The 27,810-nt window shown below is 29.8% G+C and overlaps 1 protein-coding gene across 2 annotated transcripts in view; it reads left to right on the forward strand.

The window, feature by feature from the left end:
• The first annotated feature begins 24,903 nt into the window (after positions 1–24,903).
• LOC124366228 (acetyl-coenzyme A transporter 1-like) overlaps positions 24,904–27,810 on the forward strand; it is a 39,314-nt gene continuing 36,407 nt past the window's right edge. The window contains exon 1 of one of the 2 annotated variants that reach the window (XM_046822617.1): positions 24,904–25,002. The gene's annotated coding sequence lies outside the window, so the exon portion shown is untranslated. The remainder of the gene's footprint in view (positions 25,003–27,810) is intronic. The other variant, XM_046822619.1, reaches the window with a different exon arrangement.

Consider the following 27,810-nt stretch of genomic DNA (forward strand, 5'->3'; position numbering starts at 1 on the left):
TTGTTGTGGACTCCTGTACTTCAAATAGTGAGAAAATATCTAACACTATTTAGATTATGAATATTTTATTAAAAATGTTGTAATTATTGATTGACAGTTTTTCAATATTTTCCAATCAGAAATAAATTTGAGCTTTTATGCAATAAATTGGGTGTTGTAATAATATTTATTTATTGGAAGCTGCTTCATTTTTACATAAAAGCTAATGATATAGTTTTACATCAGATTACTATCAATATTTCAAAGAACGATCATAATGAATATTTCGAAAATATATATTTTTAGTTTGAATTTTTTTGATATTACACTATTACATTGTTTTAAGTAAATATTCGACACATAGTAACAGTTGATTTTCGGGTAAATGTTCGGCAGAGCGTTGGCCCAATTAACTAAGCCCATTAGTGCCTGGGTTGCCATGTAGTAATTCGACCGGGAAGGTGTTAAAACAGGTGGATGGATGAATTAAACTTTTCACAGGTGTCTTTTTCCTCTGGTTTAGCAGAGGTATCAGAAATAGTTATACATACAGCCTTTAAAATTCCCAAACAAACCGTTAGGGAATAAACTTATGTAACATAAAACACCGATAAGTGAAATAAAATATAAATAAAAATAATTTTGTAGAAAGTTTTATAATTGTTATACTATCAGTACCCAACAGATTTCAATTGCCTGAGAGGAAAAATACATTAAAACTACTCTACAATAACTACCTATCTATAATATAATGATGTTTAACGTCACATTTGATGGAAAAATGTATTAATTACAAAGTGTTTCAATAAGTTAAAACGGTTTATGGAGTTATAGACTTGGTTTGCATTATATTTTGAGAAAGGCCACAAATATTAAGATTAGTTGAACTTTTTCGGTGGCAGTGAAAGTAATGATACTCTCGTGCCCGATGCACCTATTGGTACGTAAGTAAAACGTAATTTATTCAGAATAAACATAAAACTAAAATAAAAATAAAAACTTACAAGAAAACATCATAGTATTAATCTATTACGGAATATTTATTTACAGGATTTATTAGGATGCACGTCTAAAAAGATAACATTGAATTTGTAACAGGTACGTGTTATAGTATGATAGCACCAATGTCATTTCGATGGGTAAATAGTGATTAACATTTATTAACAGATATTTAGTTATTTGCCGGTATACCATTAACTAACTAATATTAAGTACATTCTCCAATATATTGTTTAGATATTAGTATTTTCTAATATTTTTAATATTAAGATTAAGCATGTAAAACAATAAACTAAAAATGTTTAGTGAAAAAATGTCAATGAAAACAAATATTATATGAAATTTGAATTTGTATTAGTTTCATTTCTGTTTTTGCTACATATAATATAGTTTAGTGTAATAAAATATTTAATTGTCAGTAATCTTTTACTGCAGTGATCTTTTCTTTTATGCAATATTCCATATGAGTTTCCCTTGTTGCCGCGATAAAGAAATTATATTTATCCTTTTCTGAGAACTCTATTTCATAAAATGTGGCTTGATCCGGTCTTGTAATCTATATACATCAGATTTCATATATACCAGTAGAGCTAACAAGCCCATATTTTGGCTGTGAGTTATTATAGACACAATTTGATGAAAAATATATATTTGTGCGTCAAAAAGCTCGCGGTGATTAAGATGCGGACAAACATGTTCCCCAATCTACGCACATAAATAAGCATGTACTGTATATATGGGTAAAATATGCTCACTTTATATAGGAGTAGGCACCTACTGTGTTGCTTTTGAGCTGAAAAATACTTTTAAAAGAAAATGTCTGTCAATATGTAAACTAGTGAGAGGAAGGTTAGAACATTAAATTCAATGTAAGAAAAAAGAAAATTAGTTCTCTGATACAGTGATCCGTCCAAAAGATTTGACTTTAAGAAACAGAGAAAATAATAGTGGAACATACATCTTCCTTGTAAATAATGACAGTCTTGAAAAAGTGTTGTATATAAAATATAGTTTTTTTTTCATTATATATATTAGTGGCAAGAAGTTTTATTTTAAATTTGTTATTTGAAATCTAACATTTGAAATGATGATATTAAGATTTATAAAATTAGGTAAGAATAATTGTTAAAAAAACAGAATTCTAAGTTTAAAATATTGATATCCACCCACTTCTTCAGGTGTCAAAACCCCCAAAACACAAAATTTAATGCACATTGGTCTCCTATATAACATTTATATACATGTATGTAGCCAAAGTAAACCATCTTCATCAGAAGGTTACCTTAGCGGAAATCTGATAATTTTATGTATAAGCCTGACGGATTTGAACATCATAAAATAAGGACATATACAAAATAAAGGTGTGCATAATAAAGAGCAAATATGTTAAAATGAAATAACATGTACAGTACCATAAAAAAATCTTTTGTATTAATATATTAACACCATCTGAAGAATTAATCGATTTATCTCATATTATTTTTTAATTGTGTACGGAATTAATTACTTTAATTGCTAAATTCTATCCAAATAATTTGATTGGTTTGAAAAGTAAAATTATACATTTAAGAGTATTTATATATTGATAATGCTTAGTGGTTTAATTAAATAAAATTAAATAATAATTTCCATTCCACTATGTTAAATTTTACTTACCAATAAATAGTTATTGTGACAGAGGAAATCAATAAAATGGTCTTCAGTTTCCAAGGCATTTTATTGACTAAGTGAATACTGGAAACATTGTTGACTAAAGCATTTCAGGAATACCGGAAATAAATAGACTTTAAAGTTGATTCATGTGTAAATGATTCCACCCTTTGTTTATTAGGCTTTCCTACCGACCCTTTCACTCTTTGTGAACATTTAACAGTACTTGCTTTGATTCATGGATCCACATTATTTGTGAAAATGAGTAAATACTTTCATTCTAAACGAGTTATGGAATGTTGTTACCAACTATCAGGATACCAACTACAGATAAATGCACGCATAATTCTAGATAATTGTAATGTACATGCCACTAGGAATAATAAATGGTAAGACAATGAAGACAGGGTTTCATAATTCTTATAAATGTTGTTGCCCAAATGTTTTATACTCATCTGAATGTTCTAAAATGTTCAGTTTTCTTTTGTTACTGCATTATAAGGCGACAGTAAAGAAACAAGCTTGTAAGCAGAGAAAATTATTACTTCTGCCGATTGACATAACCTGTCCATGTCAGGTCCCAACAATTCCTCGATTTCGACGTTGCATTTCATATTAGGAACTAAAAAATTAACGTACTGAGCTTGATTATTAGATATGGTTTTCCCAATAGTAAAGTGCATTAAATGTAAATTACTCATAAATGCGTAACTCAAATCAAGTATTAAAATAGTTGTAACAACTAATATATTTCTTAATGATATATACAAGTAGTTTAAAACCAGAAATTACTAAAATTTGGTCTAACCAAAAACCTGATATTAAATTGTACTTCTATTATTTAAAGCTTGATGAATCTAAAATCCTTATTTTATACATTAACTGATATTGCATGTAAACATGTATTAAATGAGGTGAAGTAAACTAGGACATTGAATGTATTTAATGTGTTAAGCAGTATAATATGAGTAGTTTTTCAGCATATCCGCAAATAATTATTTGAACTTTTGTGTGTTTGAATTGCAAATGTTAGTTTGTTTACATTGTATAACTTAATCGCCTTTGCCAATGTTTAAATACGGAAAAAAATCGTCTACAAAACAAGGAAACACCCATATATGTAATCTAATTCATCAACTAATAAATGTTTAAAAAACTATTTTCAGGCATAAACACAAATAAGGGCTTGAAAAATTCGTGTAGTGACAAAAACAAAGTATTTGAATAAAAGATCAAAATTATCTAAATTACAATAATTTGGAGAGTTACAACTTGAAAACGATAGATTTTTATTGAATTTCGTTAACCACGTTGTACTGTAACGTGTGGTATACATAATTGTTGTTAATACTTTATTAAACTCTTTTCATTTATACTGCACATATTTTTTTCATTTAAAATTATTTTTTCCCATTGTAAAATAACTTGTAAGTAATTTATTCTTTAAGACTATGAATATATAAGATATTTGAATACGATACATCAATATCGTAATCTTTACCGATACGATACGATACCAATATCATACCGATTAAAACTTTCTTATACCGCAAGTAAATATTTATGTTGAAAATGGGATATATATTTTACAAAACGAATTGGTAGTCAGGTTTTACGCGTTTGGAGGATATTGTGGGATACATATTGATGACTGAATTTAGAATACACAACATAAAACGTAATGGAACTCGGACTGTCATTCATGGGCTGAAATAATTTCCCTGGCTTCTGAAATGGAAATTGTGAAGTTTTGTTTTATATTTATCGTAAGATTCAAAATCCGAAGTATATTTTTTCAAGTTACATTTCTCGTAATATATTTACTATTTTTTACATTTTTTTATCGTAGACAATGTTATTTGTCCACTATAGCAAAATTAAAAAGTACATAAGGATACGTAAAATTAAATTAATTTATAAAAATATCAATTTTAATTCAGTATCTAATCAAATATTTAGCACAATTGGAGTTAGTAAATAAATTTACTAGAATTTAAGGAAATGAGCCTAAGGAAATTATGCTAAACATATTACTTGCAATAAATTGTAATCCTAAATTTCCCATTCAATCAAGCAGTCAATATGTATTATCGTAGAAGAAAATCAAATAAAAAAAATGTAGCCAATAGTTTACTTCGTTTTGTAGTTTAAGTCAAAATGGGCCTCACAGACAAGTTTTGTTAAACATAGAAAGTTAAAGAATTTGTAATTTTTTATGTTATCAATAAAGGAAATGGGAATGGGAATGTTTTTTTATCATTGTAGAGGGGGGTGGGGGATCTTCCCACCCGTAAAAAACAATGATGATTCTGTATTTTTAAGAGACATAAATGATTTGTCCTCGTAAAAATATTTTTTTTAATCGTATTTATAACTTTAATGGATAAAATGAAGAAAACTCCTTATTTATTTATGAATGGAAATAAACACATATAAAAGATATATTTTAATATTTTTTGTGCAGTACATTTAGCTTTTCTAAGATTATAAAAATACAATAAAGAAAATAGTATAAAATAATTAATACGACCCATTATAGCAAATTATTGAGTGTTTCTACTATCATAAATTTATATGATTTTAGTATTTTACATAAAACAGTTTACTACAAGAAGGATACGGGCCGCATGCTAAGGTTACTAGTGGAGACAATTAATATTACAAAATGAAAATAAATTATTATAATATGGTTTAAAATGTAGAACGACCAATACAAGTTGATAGTCACGTGGACAGATGTTTTGTGCGGCTTTGAGAAATACAAACAATATTGCGGAAAACAAGGACTCAAACCAAGACGTCACTTATATTACAGTTTCGTTTATTACAGTTATATGCCTCTGCGTTGGTATGATACAATAATTGTGCATGTGGCAGTAAAATTCGTAATAATGCAGAAAGTCTTCATAAATATTTTAATATCTATTACTTTTAAGTTTCAGCAGGGTTTAAGTATAAATTTAAAGATTAATTAGGACAGATATGACTAACATTACTACTAATAGCTTTAAATAGCAATGAAAAGTTACATACCATTAATAAGCAATGAATAAAATTAATCATTGCTTACTTAAGTGATAAATATAATTAAAATAATCTGTAACTACATAATAAAACAATTAAAACAACTCAAAAGTAGCAGCGTTGGTAAACAAAATTATTATAAACTTTTAACTTAAGTTTAATATTCATGTATTTTGCAGTATTCATTATAAGAAACATTTAAGTATAATCTTAAGAATAAAGATTCCTGCATTTTAAAATTCCTTTTAATCATTTAATACATGCAAATAATTGTTGTAGACATTCATATTAAAAAAATATTTAATTTTTATGAATATTCTTATTCTTGATAACCAAAATGTATAAATATATATTTCATGTGACGTAGTGTCCTGGTATTTAGTGAAAACATCAAATGGGGTGTTTGCAGCTGACGTCCACATGTTGTAACAAATAACAGTAACTTTTACTTCAGTCTCTTCTCTTTAGCCTAGTTTTTCAGCCTTTACACACTTTTAGTTAGTTGTGCTTTAGTTATTAGTCCTAAGTCTAAATATAGTATTTTAAGAAACCTATCTACTACAAACATAATTTATTTGCAAGCGTAAGTAATAAATTTGGGTTTTTACCATAGAAGATTTATATTATATGTTTTTTAATATTGGGGTATTCATAATCTTCCCATCCGTAAAAAACAATGATGATTCTGTATTTTTAATATTTGTTCATGAATGTAAAGAGGCAACGAGTCAAGGGTCAGAGGACGAGTTGAATGTAGAATCTATGAAGATGAACCTTTGAGATGTTGAGCAAAGACGTGCAGTGAATATAAGAAGGCGGTCTACTCAGCATGGTTCAGGAAATATTGAATAATCTTCATTGTTAGCAAAATTTGCTATGGAAACATTTATTCAGTAAAAACAAATATCTGTATTGAAAAAGATATGATTTAAAACAGGAAATTATAAGCAATGTAGTTATATTCCCGTGGGATACATTATATGAATACTATAACGAAGAGAACCTTGCATTGTAACTCGTTTTTTATAAAAGAAAAGAATCGGTTCTGTAAGGACCATTTATATTAGAAAATAATTCAATCCACCGTTTCCTGTATCCTCTTCTCCCACTTGGTTTGACTTCAGATATTTCTAGTGAGGTTTTAGTATGATAAAAAAATCCTAGAAATAAATAGTTATATTATATATTTAATTTTCTTGCTCCATTTGCTATTGCCAAATGAACCAAATATAGTGCTAGCAAATCCTGTTATCGCTTCTTATAAATCATAAAGCGTTTTAATTTAGTGATTGTTTGTTTTGTTTTGTTTAAGTTATGAAAAAAGTAAGTACCTAGAAAGAGTGAAATATTAAAACATTACTATCGTTACATACACTAAGTTTTTTCTTCTAGCAGTAATTAAACGATTCAATGAAGTACTAATCATCCAATGGAAATTTATACATTGTATTATCGTTTTGGAAGCAAATAGTACAGTTTTAAAAGAAGTACAGTAAATAAAACAGTTTTTTAATTATTAGATGAAATTTTGTTTGCCAAAAATACATATTGGTCCGGTAATGTAGCCTTCTAAAGTATTTAATATGATAGTTTATTCTTATATATTACATGCACTTATTTTCTAATTATATAATTGTGTGGAGTATATCTGATATAAGAAATAAAATTTTGTATAACTATGTCATGTGTAAAAGCTTTTAAAATTTGCAAAGCTTCACTGATTAATTTTTAGAATTTATTTTGACTGTGTAAAGCGATTGAAGAATTAAACATTTCAAAATCACTCTACCCAATCTCAATAATTTTACAAATTCTTTCTCCAATCTCGATTGCCACTCTATTGTAAGGACTAGTTTTAAACTGAAAACATCTCTCACGCGGTAAAACTATTCTGGAAGAACTTGTATATCGTAAATAGAAATTAAAAAAACACGATAAAAAGTTTTACAGGAAATAACAAAATAATTTTACTAACTTCCAATGATGAAATATTACATTTGTTTATATCTGCTTGGATTAAAAAACTTTAATTTACAAATAAATGAGCACGGCCATATATATATATTGTATTAGTCCGTATTTCTAAATGTTTTTATATGTCCATCACCCGGCTTATTATATATCGAAATAATGAGAGTTTATAGATAATTTTAAAAGGATTGGTTAAGAGGACACTAAGGACATATTTTATTTTTTTATTGTTTGAACAACTGTAAATCTGCATATCGCAGTCTGTTAACAAGGTACTAGAGACAATTTTCGAACTGAAGAAAATCAAATCTTAGCTGACGTGAGATTACGAGAACACAACTTTATCAACGTAGTGTACTCCCTAGATCCTAAAAAAATAATTGAATTCGGGCATTTAAAAATATTCAAAACCTAATATAGCTTGTTTAAAAACACCTCTATGTTAAAATCTCACGAATAAAAAGTATTACTCCACCTACCGTCTAATCGTTACTCGATCTTTACGAAAATCAGTAGCTGATATTGATGAGAACTTAATAATATCAATTGCGTTCACAAAACGAGTCACACTTATGCGATAAAGTTTATGATATAAATTTATTGTAGCCAAGAAGGGTTTTTAAGTGTTCAAGCTGCTGTTTACAAGTATAAAAAGAGAAATATTAAGTACGAGTCTGTGAGATGAGTGTTTTTTTGTCTTGTGAGTACGATAGAAATTCGAATAAAGGTCTGTAATTTTTTTAGTTTCAAATAGAAATAAACGAATTTTCTTATTTTAATAAATTTACTCATCATGAAATCATCATAAATGAGTTTAAGAGCTGTTAAATATCTACAAGTCTTAGTTCGATTACACTAAATAAATAGCTAAATCATAAATTAAGTTTTTCTAGTTTACACACAGGTGCCAATTATTCTTAATTTTATAAAAACTATTTATCGTACCTTATTGGAAATTGTGTTAATGTATCACACCACATATTGAATATATGTAACGAATTTTGAATCTTCAAAATATTTAATAATAATTAAAACTTCAATGAAATGTAAAAGCGTATAAAAAATAACAACATGATAATGCATGACAAGCATAGATTGGTAACAAGGATTGTATAAAATATGTAAGTTAATTACTATCCAGAGAATCCAATACATCAAATATTCATAAAATTATTATATATACTTAAAATAGCTATTCTCTTTTATATATATATAAAAGAGGTCTCATTAGACCCTAATTTCGCGAATTAATTGAAGAGCAAATGTATAAGCAACCATAACAATTTTTAAATAAAATGAAATAGAAACTGATAACTTAAAATAGTTATTCTCGTTTTTTAGTTATTTATATATATATATATAGTTATTTATATATATATATATTTAGTTATTTATATATATATATATATATATATTATATATATATATATATATATATATATATATATATATATAAAACTAAAAAACGAGAATAACTATTTTAAGTTATCAGTTTCTATTTCATTTTATTTAAAAATTGTTATGGTTGCTTATACATTTGCTCTTCAATTAATTCGCGAAATTAGGGTCTAATGAGACCATGAATGTAATCAAGGCCTAGACACTTACACGTATGTTTGCAGACCGAGACTTCTCTTGGGATATTAATATCAGTTATTGTTATAGGTTCTCTCTCCAGGAATATTTTGTTTGTCTTTCTATATTTATTTAGTATAACGAGCAATATTTCATTTGTAAGTAAATACAATGTAATTGATTTACATAATTATCATAAAATATTAACTATAATAGATCGTTTTAAATACCTGAATACCTGTTTATTATTTTTGCCTGCATATTAATCTTCTAAATATTTAAAATATCCAACATATATAAAATAGAACACGAATTATATTTATTGTAAATTACAATAGTCATAATAAAAATGATTATAATCGATTATACAGGATGACGTTTTTGATTAGCTTTTTTCCGAAATATAATTGATATTAATAAAATTTCAATATTTTGTATCTCATGTCTGTTGCAAAAATTTCTTTTGAGCAGTGTTCCGAAATTGGTATATAATTATTTCAAATACACTTTTTAATACCTATTTTATATTTTAGAGCTCAATAATTTAATAAATATCGATGTAAACATGAAATATCTGAATTGATAACTCTTGAATATACATATATTCATATTCAATTACGATATTGAATGTTTTGAATTACGATATTAATGTGGTTTAGTAAATATCACATAAATGAAATTTTTATAAACAATTGATTGGGGCAATGGCTCAATTTTAATGTTGAAATGTTGAAATTATTAGAATGGTTAACCAATATAATAAGTCTTTTTGCAAAGTAAAAACTCTTTCCTTCGTTTCACGATAAAATAATTTACTTATTTTATGTCACATTATTTAATTTAGATAGATTCCGCAACTCTGCTTTCGGTTTTAATAATAATTCAGGGAAAATGTGGTATTTTCTCTCAAAATTCTCGTATGTATTATTATCTACACAACGTTCTAAATTAATCTAAAAATTTGAACCAAAATCCACACGAGCTGTGTTTTTCGGTTCTTGGTGAACATCCTGAGAATAATAATTTGGTAATCGTTAACATTCATGGTAATCATCTTAGTTCTTAGAACCACAATTTTTCGTTATCAAATTAAAGTATTGTTGAAAATTGCATTCAATAGATTTAGTTTGGAACATTTACGTGTAGGCTTAAAGTTAGCCAGAGATTAGTCGCTACTAAGAATTGTGAAAATTGCAATGTAAAATTTCAAGTTTCCGTAGAGTAAGTTTTACACAATAATTAATTTAATGTAGAGAAAATGTTTGAGAATACCACACCACGTGTCACCTAAAAGGCTTGAATTACATGAAAAATTTAAAGTCTATGGCGTATTTTATTCATGAGAAGTCCTACGTACAGACAATAATATATAAAGTAAATTTGGAACCTCCCGGAAGACTGAAGAGAAATTACCTCTGCTTACTGAGATCTAGGCTTAAAAGATACGCACTACCATAGATATTATTATTTAAGGCAATTAAAATCCTATAGATGATGTCTTTATCAAAATATTATATCAAATTCAGAATTGTTCCATTAAAATAATTAAATTAATTGGGTTTCTTGATAGGTTCTACATAATAAGTTTACACACCGTGTCACTATGTCACCAAAAGATGGTGTAGTATGTGTTTAGGGTAGTTAGTAAGGCTGCATGAGTTATTGTGGGATGTTAAATAGCCAAACGTAAGTAACTGAATCTGTCTGTTTGTAAATTTATTGATTTCGCGATTTCATTGTTATTATTAGTCATAAGACCATTGTGACAATATTCCATAAACCTCCCAATAGATACAATGCAACATCATCAAATGTGATTTTTATTTTTATATATATAAATGAAGCTCCACTTGGAATTGTAGTCCATTTTCCCCTTTTTTAGACACAAAGAGAGAAATTACATTTGTGCAGCCTCTCAAGTGATTGGCTTTGATAATGCTTAGCCAAGCAAAATCTATTTGTTTTCAAAGAAAAGTGAGCAAATCAAGCATACATTTCTTCCTTATATTTTCATACTTATGCATTTCTAACAACGAAGTTTCACATTCAGTCGCGAGTCATTAATATTGCACCTTTCTTCTCGTTTATTCACATTTCAAGGCAGGCTTCCTTTCAAGTTATCAGTTTTCATATTACTGTGAAACGTAGAAGGACATTTTTACACATTTTGCTTAATTAGTACTATTTAAAACTTAATATCAATTTCGTACTAACCAATAAAATTTAAACGTAAATTGGAAATTCTTTACAATCAAAATAATTATAATAAATAAAGTTTCTAGTAATAAAACATATAATTAACTAAAGATTTCTGTATAATATTGTTTTGGAACCCCACAGATAAGTGAAAAGCTCCTGGGGTTTTTAACAATATTCCAAACACCTAATGTATCTTTGTCCTAAATTTAATCCAAATTTTCTTGAAATAAAAGTTTTTGATTTTGTAAAATTTTTACATATTTTTATTTTTTTAAATTATATAATATTTTTAGAATTTAATGATTTTTATACATTTGTAACAAACGCTTTATATTGCAAATTCTGTTTTAAGATGTTCTATATTACTATAAAAGCTTTATTTATCCTTTAATCAACATTTTTCTTTGAAACATAATATTCAAAACCGTGGTTTCATGCTTATAAAAGGTTTATAAGACCTTCGTCACGTCCCGTCCATTCCTCTGATACTCGTTGCATCGAATTTTATTACAGGCAGCTAATCGTAAAGCCATATACGACAGTGTCCAATCACTTACCTTCTGTCAAGGGTAACCATGATTTATGTTAATAAGGGAAATGAAAATGGATCTAATAACGTATAAAATTGTAATGAACCATTTGGTGATACTCTCTCAAGATTTATGACGTGTTAGAGTACATTTTTCCAAGCACTTTTATTCATTAATTATTTACTTTTAATCTGTAATTAACTATATGTAATTATAATCTGTAATAAACCAAATATTACAATTTGATATTTTTATTTGACCCTTATTTTGTTTATAGCGAGCTAAAACAAAATAGCTGATGTAATTTTTGTGCCCAATGAAAGTTAAATGTAACCCATGAGCAAAGTTTTCAGAAGTCCCGTGGTTACAGTAATTTAATAATTTTTTCATAGTTTAACTTTCTAGAAACCTTTAGGTTGTATTTTTACCTGAAATACCATTAAGATATACTATGATTAGGAGAAATTATTGATCTCATTCGAATTTTGTTAATATCTTTGATCATCCATGTGTACCGATTGTATTAAATAATAATTCTGGGTAACTGGATTACCGGTGGAAGGAGTAGGCCCAGATGAATGATAAGGGCTGGACTGTAAAAAATAGGCTGCTATCGGCGAGGCGCGCATCGCAGATGGCAGTGTTTGATAACGAAATTGAGTGGTGGGGTGTGGTAGACGTACCGTACCTCCGTCACAGTTAATCGGAAGTGATTGTAACGTGTAGAGTTAAAAGTGCTTAGAGTAAATCTTTTTGCTAATCGTCATCGAACCTGCGGGTAAGTGACCTTTTTAATGGAGTCCCGTCAATGTACATTCTTAGTTATTTTGGAATAATTTTGGTGAAAGAAATATTGTAAAAATTAAATTTAATGGTAATTTAGGAACTTGTCCTTTTGATCTGTGCAATATAAAACTTGTTGGAGCAGTGAGCACATGTTTATAAAATTTTATGTAAAAATACTAAAAGAGTTTTGTGGTTGTTACAGATCCTTTCAGCAATATTTTTTGATTTATTAAATCACTAACACTGAAGAATTTTTTGATTTATTAAATCTCTAACACTGAAAAACTTTTTGATATATTAAATCTCTAACACTGAAGAATTTTTTATTTTAAATCTCTAACACTGAAGAAGAATTTTAAAGTAAAGTAAAGAAAATTAGTAACAAAATAAAAATTGAATTTTGAAGATAAATTAAAGTTAAGAATTGCCAGATCAGATTAGAGTGTGAATGTTTGAATTTTTAAAATTGAATAAAAGACAAGCTGTAAGAACTTTGTACATTTTGGAAGTGAAGAATATAAATTACAAGTTTGAATTTAAAAGTCATCAAGAAGTTTTTATTTTAATTTTAATTCCAGTTATTATTTTTAAGAAAAAGTTTATTTTGGTTTGAACTTTATTTATTTCAAAAAATTTACTTTTATTTTTAAACCTTCACAAAAGTTTATTTTAAATTTCAAAGCTAACCCCACATGTGCCAGTAAAACGGTACACATGGATATATCACAAAGACCATTAAAAAATTCCCAGATTATAATTAATTTTCGATTCAGTTTGTTATTAGTAAATACACAACTATACTTCCTCTGCTGAAGTTTTCATGTTTGTGAAAACTTGAAATTACACTATAATTGGTATTGGTGGCATATATCTCTATAAATACTGGTATGTTTCAATATATAATTTTAGCATAAGTATTTAAGGATCAAGAGCAAATCTATTGCAAGTAGCAAGTATTTGAACTTGACAAACAATACTAGGGATAGTACAGTCTGAGTCAAGATGGTGCACTGTTAGAGGCGGCAGATGTACCCTCACAGCTATTAACTGATTAGCTGCTGGATTTGCTTATGCACTATGTTGTTAGTCACCCAGGACTTTTGCTAGTTAATTCTTTGAATAAAATTTGTTAATACTAAGTTATACCATCTCCACTGTTATCACAAATTAAAGTTTCAAACTACTATAAAACCAACATGCAATAATGTATTTATAATGCAATGTATTAATTTTATGAAAATAAACATAATACTGATACGTTAATACGCAAGTCCCGTAAATATAATCTGTTAATACTTTTACTTTAATAAACTAAAACCAACATTGTTACTACTATACTAGGTAGAACCAGTAATATGAGAAAATAGAAATAGAAATAGACAAATAGAAATTGTTGTCAGAACAGGAAACTTCATGATTGTTCTTAATTATGAGTATTAGAAGCATAGGCGAGCACAGCCATAATGTAGTATACTAAGTTCAGCTTTAATTAAGTATAAGGAGAATATAGCAACATGACACAAAAAAGTAGGATCTTGGAAGCCTCCAAAGAGGTTCTAAGGCTTTATCGTATCAGAAAAAGTGTGCTTAAATGGAAAAAAACTACGTTTTATTTGCTAACTGATATATCTGTAGTATGCTTATCCCTTTCACATACCTTTGAGACCCGTGTCGTGTCTATCTGGGATGATGAGGGTGAGCTCTTGTATAGAATCCACATTTTTATTGAGAATGCATAAAATTGTGGAACTCAAAAAATAAATCTGTGTCTTGTAAGAAAAGAAGAAAGAAGTGGAATGCTGTATGTATTAATCCATTTAAAATAAAAAATGTGTTCTTGATTTTTATATGGAACAAACATGTGCATATGTATAAGCATTTTAACTAGACAGCTGCGGTGTTAAAGAATATAGTACGCGTAAAGTAACCATCAATTTTAATCCTCCATGATTACCAGATCTGTAAAAAAATCACAGATGGTAGAACCGTAGTATACATAATTTCATTATCAATTTTGACTTCTCTATACATGCAAAATGAATGAATGGTTTGAATGATACGTTTTGTTGTTTATTATGCTACACATATATGTATGCCTATTAGCCCTTTACTTTACAGCCTTCATAAAGATTACTTGCACCTTTGGAGTTTTTATATAACATTTATGATTATATTACAAGGTGCGAAATTTGCTTCTTACCCCTTGATTTATCAAGAGTACAAAATGTATTTTAGTTGCTGGAAGCCAGGATGTATCTGAACCCTTTTCTCTTCAAAGAATTTATAATGAGCAAATTCTTTTTTAAATCCATTTTTTATTGTTTAAATATGAACTCCTTACCTTTGTCGTCTTTTGACACAAAACGTACCTCACTTGTTATCAATTCCTTAAACTGATGTTTAAGAAGATTGCTTTCCTAAAGTAACTGTCAATTTTGCATCTATATAATTTCCAGATGTGTAATAGTCAGTTAATCGTAGTAGTCCGCACTTTAGTATCATCTTTGACTTATTATTAAAAAGGGCTGAATACTGCAAAGTATTTATAAACACTAAACCTACTAAGTAACGTTGCTTGGCCCTCCGTTTATAAACAAGCAACTTTTAGTGTCTGAATCTCGGGTTGTGCCTGTTTCGTGACCCTTTTTCTCTTTACAGGATTTCATAATCAGCTAATTCGGGTGCCTATAAAACTTTCACCAGTTTCCACTTAATCTTAACTCACGCCTTATTTTGCATCTTGAAGCACCAAATATCTTCCTATGAAACTCTCAACCTAGTTTTTTTATATTACTAAAGAGGTATTACACTTTTATTTATTTTGAAACATTGACATTCCATAGGAAGTCTATTTCAATAGAATAACTTATACGTATTCTGATATATGCAAATTAACATGATTTTTACACTATTAAAAGTGTATATTTAGTGTCAGGTTGTTTGATTTACAAACCTGCTCAAAATACCTGAAAAAATACAAAATGGTTTTTTTATGCAAGTAGATATGTTTTCTATATATATTTGTATAATATATAATTTTAAAATGTCAGACATAGTTGTTATTAAAGGTCATGTCAATTTCATGTCACCAATATTCGAAATATTTTGGAAGTTCCATTCCTGTGATCCAAATTATAAACCAGTCCATGATATTGGTTGTAGAATTTTGTTACACTAGTATAGCATATGAACAAATTTTCTACATTTTAGAAGCTTTTACAATTGTCAATCAAAGGGCTTTCGCTACACCAAGATTAAAATGAATAGTAATTAATAAAAATATTAATGAAATGTTCAGTATATTTCCGTCCAAAACCACTGCGCTGAAACATGGCCGTGTCTCTCGCCAGATATCGAACCTTCCGCGTGTTAAATATTTACTATCAGTGACGTTACATTTGACACAGAGGTAGCGGAACACACAACTTTACCTCATATACTTTTTCCGGTTTTTACCTCCCACTGACATAATTAGATCAAAACTACAGATATAATTTTACTTTCAATTTCAGGGAAGGATTCGAGGCAAAAACATTTGATTAAATGCCCTTACATGTTCGCCAAATAATTTGGATCACAGGAATGGAACTTCCAAAATATTTCGAATATTGGTGACATGACATTGACATGACCTTTAATAACAACTATCGGGAGGAATAAAAAAAGAAACAAGAACAAGAAACAAAAAGTACTACGTAGTTTGTTTTTTTTATAGATAGTTAGTTTATCAAACATAGTCTAAGATATGGCGTTAGAAATTTGAAAGGTTTTGTTTTAAACTATTTAACGCAAATGTTTTCACTGCCTGTAGTCTCTTGGGGTGAATATCTTTCTTTCCACCTCTGACTGTAGTCAGCATTCCGAAAATGAATACTTCGCAAACTAAAATACAATTGTTTTGGTAGCCAAAAAAGTTCTGAAAGGTTCTCTGCATGATAATAAACATCAATTTATCAATAAAAAATATGGTTAGCAAATGATTATTGAAGAATTCCACGTTAAAAATTTAGGAGATATAAATTTAGTGTCATGGAAAAAGATTTTCCAATGCAAAAACGGAACAAGCATTTTACTATCCAAGAATCATTTCTATAGAGCCGTTTATTTTTACGAATCGTTTCGTACTGTTGGTTTTCTCAACATCTTCTGTACCATCTTCTACAATAAATAATGGTTTGGTACAATTTTGTGCAGGCTAATAATGACGTTGTTTAAATAGTGTTTTGTGGTTAACTTTTGAGGTGATTTCAAAAGGTATTTCGTGAAGTTCTATTGAATATTTTAAATATTCATACTGGCTTATTTAGCTGATAGCTTTCATCATATTGGACAATCATTTGAACACTTATTCGTAGTTATTAAAGAAACTCAAGTTTTTGAGATGAATTAAAAAATTAAGTAGGCCTAAATATTAGTCCTTGAGAGACACAATAAAATATTTCATTGTGCATATATCTTTTTTTGATCCACATAAAAGTTTCAATCCGATTTATTTCCCAATATACAGTTATCATAAACTAGGAGATAAACCTTTTGTAACTGGCGTTGACTATTCATTACAGATATAATATTAGAAGTGATAGTACTAGTACTCTTAAAAAGTTCGCTTAACAAAGTCGCACTTAATAATGTAATTTACTAAACTTTGTTCTTCACAAATATTTGTCAAACTTTGTCATCTTGGCAAGGGACTACTTTTATTTATTTTTCATATAACAAAATTATTTAGAAATAACTTAATAAATTCACTTATTAGTTTACGGACTACGTTTAAACTTTAATGGCCTCACAGCACATATTTACCCTACTGTGAATTATTGTTTCTCTCAGAGCAGTACAAATAAATATTCCATATCTCTTTAAATAATTATCTCCATTTATTATTATAAATGCAATATTTCAAAACACGAAAAATTGTCATTTAGCTATTACGAAAATGAAAATGAATTGCCAAACCCTTATGTAGAAGTTTGGAAAATATTATAAATTGGAGAAAGCTGATATTATTTGCTCTGTTGATAGGACTTTTTAATAAAAATATTGCCAATAGTTATCCTGGTACTTATAGTTCAATTTGTTTAGTTTTAACTGAAATAAGGCTGTAAGTAAATTGATTAATAATGAAATAATACAAATACAATAATAATAATACAAAATCAGTTATATTTATTACAAAACATTCTTTATCATAGTCATGTAAAACTTAAATCATTGAATTAGGTTCCAAATATTCTTTGGGTGTGTATACAGTACCACCTATACCTGTACAGTACCAAAATAAGCTCATAATACTTCAAAGTATGAGCTTATCTAAAATATTTAAATTAAAATAATTTGTTTGAGTGCACAATCTTAGTACGCATCTGGATAAAATATCAAAGACTGCTTGACTACCCTAAAACCTCTCTAAGATTAGGTGCTCCCTTTCCCTTCTCCCTCGTCTTTAGTATGTTTTAGGTGATATAATATTATGAACGTTGACATTACTATGTAAGCTGAAAACGGCGTGAAAAATAACGGTTATTTCTTCGGGAATGTGCACATTACAATTGTGCACATTACAATATTACATTAAATAGCTAAGGAAATTCAAAATGTAACTCTAAGTATGCTATAATTAAATAGTTAAAAATATTTAACCTGATGCGCAATAAGAAGCGGTTTTATTTGGAGTGTACTTATTATACAATTCATTATGTTTCCAAATAGATAGATATTTAACTTTTACACAACTTAATTAGTGATTGCTTGTTTAGAACAGTTATGACAGTTACCAAAATTCATTTTATTATTCTTAGAGTATTTGTATTACTTGTAGCCGTAGGGTTACAAAATGTTTTTCTGCAGGTAGATTTTTTCTTCGATTTTTTTAGGTTACAGAGTTTGTAAAACAGTAACTGAATGTTTTTAAATACGTTTTAAAATTGGTTGTTCTGAAGAACATTATAATTTAATATTATTTGTTATTACTTTAGAAGTGTTTAAAAAAGCATTATAATATATGTCAAGTTACAAAACAGATTAACACGTGTGGTGTGTAAAAATATGTTTATAAATTTTGCATAAGCACACAAAATTATTGCTATTTTTTGTCTTACATCAGAAGAAAAATACAATTAGGCCTTAGTATTTCAAAATAGAAGATATTCTCTTCTAATAAACCGTTAATAAAAAGTGTTTTATAATTATATTAATTGCGAGGGCTACTGTTGTTCTTACCACATATTTCCCTTACGTTCTAATGCACTTATAGTTTAATTTATTAAAAGCAATAGTTTTCAATAATACTAAACTGTTATTGTATAAAAACATCTTTTTTGAACAATTTATAATTGCACAAAGAGACCGAAAATAATGCGTGGGCTTTTATCAGTAAAGGATTTTAAATATTACATGAAATAGCTATGAATTCAAAATGTACCTCTAACTATGCTATAATTAAATAGTTAAAAATATTTAACCTGATGCGTAATAAGAAGCGGTTTTATTTGGAGTGTACTTATTATACAATTCATTATGTTTCCAAATAGATAGATATTTAACTTTTACACAACTTAATTAGTGATTGCTTGTTTAGAACAGTTATGACAGTTATAATAAAGGTTTTTAGTATACTTTATTTGTATAGTACTTGTTCGCCTAACACTTATCCAAAACTTTGACTACGACAATTAAAGTTAATTAAAGAACTAGGAAAATGTACTAATAAAGGAGAAGACCTTGATTCCATTCTTTTCTCTGAAACGAACGAATACAACCATTATCCGGAGCATGTCAATGATTATGAACATAAATTCTGTTTCGACGAATCAAAGGAATAAAATTACATATTCACAAAGGGTGAATAGACGGGCTGGCAGAGTCATTTATTAATGACTCAAAGGGAGAAATCATTTATACATGAACTGGCTTTATTGTCAAATCTGTATATAACCAGGTTGGCTTATTCAATACTGTATTATTGCAGGTTTGCTATAGTCAGTACATTCAACCTTACTACTCTCCCGTATATTAAAAACAGAGGTGAAATATAAATTACAGTGAGTTACCAGAGTGTGAGAAAATATGGATATTACCGAAACGTTATGGCACATACCAAGCAAATTTTTCCATCGTAAGAATCATAAGCACTGTTTTTCACTCTTCGTCTTGTTAGTCAATGGCCAAAAGAAACACGTTAGTTAGGTGGCCTAGTTTTATATGTCAAAATGATCTGACAGTAAGACCGGAAAAAGCTTTCCCTTGAACAATTATGAATATTTGTATTTGAAGCGAGGAGTATTTATGTTATCATACTCGTCAATCAGCGATAGGAAATTCAGTGTCCGTTTTAAAATTAGGAGTGGTGTACCACAAAAATAAGTAGATTTTATTCGGCAATTATATAATTTACTAAACATTATATCACTCTACTAGCTGGAAAAGGTCGATTTCTGTCTGCCTGTCCGTCCGCATGATATCTCAAGAACGAACCGAACTATAGACAAAATTATTCGAGAAGTGTTATGTCTATGTACTCAAATCCGAGGTCAATGACAGTGCACACCATGCCAACGGGTTAAGCTGTAAGCTAGCGATCATTCTTATATTGATCCGAAGAATAACGATGATTCCAACTAGAATAATGCAGAATAAATAAATTTGGAAACAAAACTGTGCACAATCATATTAAATATTAGCATTTATACAGTAAATAAGAAAAGTAACCTAGCTGCCAGCAAGATATCTCAAGAAAATGTAATCTCTGGTATAAATATTTCATGAAACTTTATATATAGGCTATAATGAATTTTATAGTGGTACATGCCCATCCATAGCATTTGGCTGAATTTAGTTGAATTCTTACAATGAGTTTGTTGACTCAATTTTACTTTTGTCTAACGACATAAGATATTTTTTGTTGAATTATCACTACAGATGAATTAAAACACTACAATTTAGTTTCTCGAACCATTAGAACCATTTATTTATTCCATTAGAGGTTCAATAAAACTGTGACAGTGTCATTTTTAAAGAACAGAAAAGTCAGGAGGTGTTCAATATTCGTAGAGCACGATCTGGGTTCCATGGATCCACACAATTGGGTTCCTACATTGTTTACCGTATAAACTACTTTGTTCCGTCATTGTGCAACGTTTTCCCGTGTAACAACGGTTTATTCTGTTATTACCTCTTAACTCTTGCAATAGTTGATGTTGGTTTAAACCTGCAATCTAAAAGTGATTAATTTTTCTGCAAAGAATAAAATGAATTAGAAGTTATTGTCTTTAGATTCTAAAGCAATTTATGGTAAACTGTAACCTTAGTCTAACGTAAAGCTGCAAGCAGATAGAAAAAGGTAGTTATCACTAATACGTCAATCTTTGTGTGACTTCTTTTTTTACAGCCAACGAACCTAAGAATGATAAATTGAAAGGTCTTGTGAATGTGTTATCTATTTTAGTTAATACGTTTTATTGCATACCAAAACTATAAAATGGACAACGCAGAATATTCCCTGATATTTTATATTCTCGGCACATTTATTCTAGACCCTCAAAGTTATTCATATTTTAACATTCAGCTCATCTTCTGACCCTTCTACCGTCACCTTTCAATTCAAGAATACAAAATTGAAAACTTGTGATCAAAACTCTTTTACTTTTCTCCATAATATTAGCAAACATTTCATTTCGACTTGCTTAATTTTATAGTTTTTCTTATTTATAGATTATAATGATATAATTATTGTATAATTGTGGAGTGTAAATAACCTTTAACTAATGCCTATTACTAAGTCTTTCGAGTTACTAAACTAAATCGATTTAACAAGTTTTTAGATTTGATCAAATATCAGATGCATGTCAGTTATGTGTTAGAATTTAGCAACAAATCCCATCTTATAATCAAACATATATAATACTTATTCGAAAGAACCGCTATATTATTTCTCTATGGATTGCTATTAAAAAAGAAATTCGAATTATTATTCTTTCATGCTACTTATTGTAAGGTTGTTTTTGTTTTGTTTAAGGTTGTAAAATATATAATGTATTATGAGCAAGGGCTGTTGTGAGAGGATTTAAATAATAGGTTCGATTGGCAATACAAAACCCTCAAATGAAAAAACACATATTTTATTTGCACGAGGAAAAGTACTCGTAATAGCATTTGATTATATTGATTAAGAAATTTTTAATAACTAAGGATATCATCAACCGACATATTGAACACCAACTTTAATACCAATTATGTTTAATATTAAATTATTCATTACAATTTATGTTGTGTTGCAATAAATATGTGTTCATGAACTAACGTGAGAAAACTTTCTTTTAAAATATCTAAACATTTACATAAATTTACATGATTAAAACAAATGAGTGACTTTTCCAAATTGAGAACATTTAAATAAAATATATGGAATAAGAAAACATCACTTTCAATATTAAACTATTCATTTAAATTCTACACATTATAATCTTTTCTTTTCATTACTTAAGGTACAGGTACCTTGGAATTGTAAATGAGACGTATTAAAATGATTAATGAACCCTGATATATAATACTACATTCCTAAAATTAAATACAAGATTTTCTTAACTTACATTATGTTTACACTTGGCACTTATTACGCCTAAAAGAATTTTCCCCGCACACAAACACAAGCACCGGCACTCCCGAACGTCGCTTTTCGAATCCCGTCCTCGACTTCTTCCTCTCCCTCGTTGTTCCTAATTGTTGATGCTGTTCTCCCGCCAGATCTCCTGACCACGCCTATGCCAAATCTCTCCATCATAATTGGTGGGTACCAATTTTTTATATCAGCATGGCTGTCCCTTACATCGTCGTATGATTTTTTAGAAATAAGCATTTCCGCTGCTTAGACAAGCATTTCCTGTTTGTTCATCATAGGTGTCTGGGCGGATGTGCGTATCCACTTACATCCGGAGGATGTTTGTATCGAATTGTAATACAAGACTTCCTTTCCAGAAACTATCTGTAAATTGATTCTATGAATTTTGTTATACTAATAATTACGTATGTCTTACATTCCCCTGGCTTAATCTCGATTCTACCTACGAATCGTACTTATTGTCTAATTTGGGTTGTCCATTGGGTAGTCACGTTCATGTACTGTAGGCTTCAGGAATGTTTTGATGTTGATATTGTGGATGAAGTAGAGGGCTATAAAAAAGTAGTGTTAATATAGAAGCCCAGGCTAATAAAATGAGTTCCGTGTTGTTTACTATGTTGTTGTCGTCGTGTTTTAGCTGGAAGTGGTGTTGTCTTTGTAGATTGTGAACGAAGTAGGTGGGTGTCGATGAAGTCCAGTTTTCATCTAAGATTTCATAGAGGTGTTGGAATTCTTGTCTTGTTTCTGATCCGAGGGGTAATATAGTTATGGAGTGAAATTTTGATAGTTGTCAGGGTTTTTGGAACCACATGGTATTACTGTGTTTATAAGTGTTAGTTCTTCGTTGTGTAGAGAACATTCACAGGGTAGGATGATTTCTAGAGTTCCTGTGTTGTTCGGTTTTTGGATGTAGTGATAGGTCTTCTGATGCGAGCATACTACTTTCAGGTTTGTTTGGATGTTTGTTACGAGAAATTTGTTCGGTGAGGCTTTTACTAAAGGCATCGGCTTTTCGTTGAAGCAGGTGAATGTGCAGGTAGCTCGGGGAGTAGGTAGTGTGTTGTTGTGTTGAGAATGCTGTGTAGACATCTTCCTCGTTGTCTTCCAAGTCATGTATTTGGTGTTCTGTCGCAATGTCACAACACCATTCGAAGAAATCTCCGACGAACGTGAGCGGTCTTCTGTTTCTATCTGGTTGTTGTCTTTGGATGAATGGGAGGTGTTCTGCTACCATTTGTTGATGTAAGAGGGTTTGTAATGTACAAAGGGTGTTCTGTATCTTGCAATAGGTTTGGGAGTTGTTGATGTTTTTAGGTCAGAAATTTAGAGAGGGTTCGTTTTTAGATAAATTTTGCTGTGTGTTGAAAGGAATTTTGTATATAATAGGGATGGAACTGATATAAGGTAGTGTCTGAGGCATTGGAATAAAGTACGCTCCTGTGAAGATTTGTACTAGAGGCTTATTTGGTTCTCCTGTGTTGTGGGTTGATGTGCTGGCAAAGGTGGCCAAAAGAGGCATGGCAGGTGCTGTCAGTAGTAGTAGTAGGAAGTGCTGTAAAGACTTCATCTGTCTCGTAGGTGGTCGGGATCGGTTAGAGTGCTGTAGACTGGTGTCTCAGGTTGTAGTTGGCTTTTTGGTGTCAGATTTCTAAAACCCAATATCTACAAGTTACATATACATTTTAGGTTAATATTTTATAATTAATACATATTTGTGACTACATTTTTTGTTTACAGAAATCTTTTATTGGCCTCTCGATGGTGCGTCGTATTTACCAAGCTCTATATAATACTTTTTTACTGAGCACCTTAATCTCAAGTGTTCTTAAATAAGGTTCGAAATGATGTTTATTTATTATATTACAAAACGATACTACACACCTTTGTTTCTGAGGAATATGTAATATCCCTTCTTTGTGTTTATTTTCCATAGTTATTATTATGATCATAATATATGTTGCCAAATCAAGGCTTTATAGTTTGTTAATGAGCAATATTGCTGTGCTAATACATACTATGTTAGATATATGTTACTTTCCTTCAATGTTATATTAGCTATGTAATATGTAAACATGTCATATAAGTAATTTACATGTCATATATTGAAGTATTTGTTTATCCTGTTATATAATATAGAACATGTATGTCTCTTTCTTTGAGATGCATATCAGGAAAATTGAGTCCGTGTAGGGTATATTAAGTTAACATTGTTATCTATTAACTTAAATAAATATGATATATGTAGTAAACTCTATCATATTGCATATTCCTTATCACTAGGCGATATATTCACGTATTTCTCAGGCAAGTATAATATGTACGTTGTGTCAAATTAGAGTACGTTTTGTTATTGTAGTAAACGAGTATGTGGGAAACATTACTTGCATACTAAGCCGTCTGAACCACCAGGGCCCTTGGCGATCCAGACCGCAGGTATAAGGCAATGCCCCTAGTCATAGTCATAACACAGTCGGTGTAGTATAGCGTGGGAAGTTAGTTGCGTAAGCAGAAAACCTATCTGTCTGGGAGACACACCAGAGTCAGGGTCAAGTCTTACTAGCCAGTCTAAGTACGGTTGCCGTGGGCTACAGACAGCAGAGCCTCGTGTCGTGTCGTGTCGTGTGTGCTGTGTTATTGTCCTGTGTTTTGGGATAATCTATATCAATATCTTTGGTACGTGTAACCTATCACTTAATCACTAAATTACACTAAACTTTACATTAAAATACAAAGTCAGGTGTTTTAATTTTCTAAATGTTTTATGTCTTTATTCTCTATCGTTTTCCGACACAACATCGAGATTTGTATATACATTTTTTTTCTGTTAGACTTACTTCAGTGACTCTCAAGGTTATATAAAGTTATAACGAATCATTCAAACTGTAATCAAGTTAACCGGTCTCTCAACTCCTGGAGTATAATACCTATTCTTTAAAGCGATACTTGCGTGACTATGTAGTAGCTTTTTACCCTCATATATTATGAAAGTATTGCGAAGATACATCACTGTTTGTGAGTTGCCGTAATCGTAAAGTTACTTGCTTTGTTATTAATACTTTACGGGCGTGTCTTCGCAAGCTGAAAGAAATCCCCGTGTAACTTATACGGGTGAAGTCGCATATCCTATATGTTTACAGTCACGTATCTAATACGTTGACTTAGTTTATGAATATTATAGATTATTTATGTAAAGTAGTTGTATTAAGCGTAAATCACGTATCTATACGTGTCTTTCAGTTTGCCTTTTCACTCTCTTCAAATTTTACTACAAGGCAGTGAGTGCACAGTGATGTTCATGAGAAATATTGTATATTTTATTATTACTCAATTCCCTTCATATTTGTCTTATATTCTCTTATAGAATAATTTCATTCTAGCAACGTGTATTAGTTGTTCTGTTAACCTTCCCCTGTGGTAAATTTCTACTGCATATGTCACTTCATTAATTTTTTTCTTGACAACGAAAGGACCTCTAAATGGTGTTTGGAATTTACTATATTTTTTTGCGTGGCTTTTCGGGAAATGGACCAAGATTTCATCGCCGGGGTTTAAATCCAAATGACTTTTGTCACGGTAAAAGTATTTCTTTAGCGCTTCCTGGGCTTTTTCGAGATTTTCGGCATATCTTTTCGTATTTGCTATAAAATTTATATGTTTTCCAACACCATTTTTTCGGGATTATCCTGTAAATATATACAATCAGATGGTAAGTTAGCTTCGTAACCAAACATGAGATAGTGCGGTGTGTAGCCTGTTGAAATGTTTACAGACGTGTTGTAGGCAAATGTAAATATTTGTACATATTTTGACCAAGTTTGGGGTTTTTCCACAACGTAATGAGATATTGCCTTGATTAGCGTGTGGTTGTATTTTTGAACCGCACCTTGTACTTGTGACATATAAGCAGCGCCTGGCCTTTGTTCAATCCCGAGTGCATTTAGTAACTGTGAAATTACAGAATTCATAAAGTGTGTTCCTTTGTCATGATTCATAATTCTATGAAATCCAAATGTGCAGAATAGATTTAATAATTTTTGCGCTACCGTGTTCGCATCTGCATTTCTACAAGGAGTTGCAAATGCCATTCTAGTGCAGGCATCGGTTGCAACTAGGATATATTTGTAAGCATTACTTTGTGTAATATTACCTAAAAAGTCTATAGTTATTCTGTCAAAGGGCTTTACGGAGGGTGCAATAGGTTGTAGTAGGCCGTAATTTTTGTTCGTTTTTGGCCTACGTAGTTGACATTCTTCACAAGTTTTTGTATATTGAAGGATATCACGGTACATATTCGGCCAGTGATATCGTAATTTTATTTTTGAAGCTGTTTTGTAATGTGATAAGTGTCCACCCGTGTAGGGGTTGTCATGGAATATTTTAAATATTTCTTGTGTTTGTTTTTGGGGTATAGCAACTAAGTTTCTAGTTTCTCGTCCGTTGAAAGTTTTTAAATATAACAATCCATTTATTTCTTCGTAATGTCTTGAAGCCCGTCCGATTTTTTTATTTCCCGCATCAGGTAAGGTAATCGCAAGCGTATTTGTTTCAAATAACTGTCTTTAGCTTGTAGTAGGGGTAGATTTTTCTGTATTAAAGTATTGCCATTTAAACATACGTCCGTGAATTCTTCATCCAAAGGTTGTTCTAAAGGATTTCTGCTTAAGGCGTCTGCTAACACGTTTGTAGCGCCACGTTTATGTTTTACTACAATGTCGTAGTCTGTTAATGACAGTGCTAATCTGTTTAATCTGGTGGAAGTGTGCTTAAAATTTTTATAAAACTGTAATGCGGCACAGTCCGTATAGACTGTTGTTTGTCTACCAAGCGTGAATTCTCTGAAGTAGTTCACAGCATAGGTTAGCGCTAGCATTTCACGCTAGGGTATTTGAATATTTTTTTGACATGTAATAAAGTACATTCTATTATTTTCTTCATCTAACTGTACTAACGCTGCTCCGCATCCAATCAAACTGCTGTCTACATAAATGAGTGCTTCCTTCTTGTTTTTCCAATGTGATAGTAATGGTGGGTTTGTCAAAGTTTGTTTGATTTTTATAAAAGCCTGTTCACATAGGTCCGTCCATTTAAATACTATGTTTTTATTTGAATCTTTTATTATCTCAGTAAGGGGTTGTGCTATTTTGGCATAATTTCGGATGAATCGGAAAGCGAAAGAGTACTGTGCGTACTAAAAATTGTCTCACTTGCCTTACTCAAGTTGGTCTTTTAAATTTGGTGATATCTTCTACTGACTGTTTCTGGGGTAAAATGCCTTCCCCTGATACCTCGTGTCCTAAAATGTTTACACTTTTGTAGAGAAATTTACACTTTTTTGTATTTCGTTTAAATTAGCTTTTTCTAGTTCCTCTAATATAGTTTCTAGATTATGTAAGTCATTTTCAAATGAGTCACCATAACAAATTAGATCATCCACGTAACAGATGACTTTATTATAAAGGTGACGGTTTAATATCGCATTCA

The sequence above is a fragment of the Homalodisca vitripennis genome, chromosome 7 (assembly GCF_021130785.1).
Source record: "Homalodisca vitripennis isolate AUS2020 chromosome 7, UT_GWSS_2.1, whole genome shotgun sequence".
NCBI classification, from domain to species: domain Eukaryota; kingdom Metazoa; phylum Arthropoda; class Insecta; order Hemiptera; family Cicadellidae; genus Homalodisca; species Homalodisca vitripennis.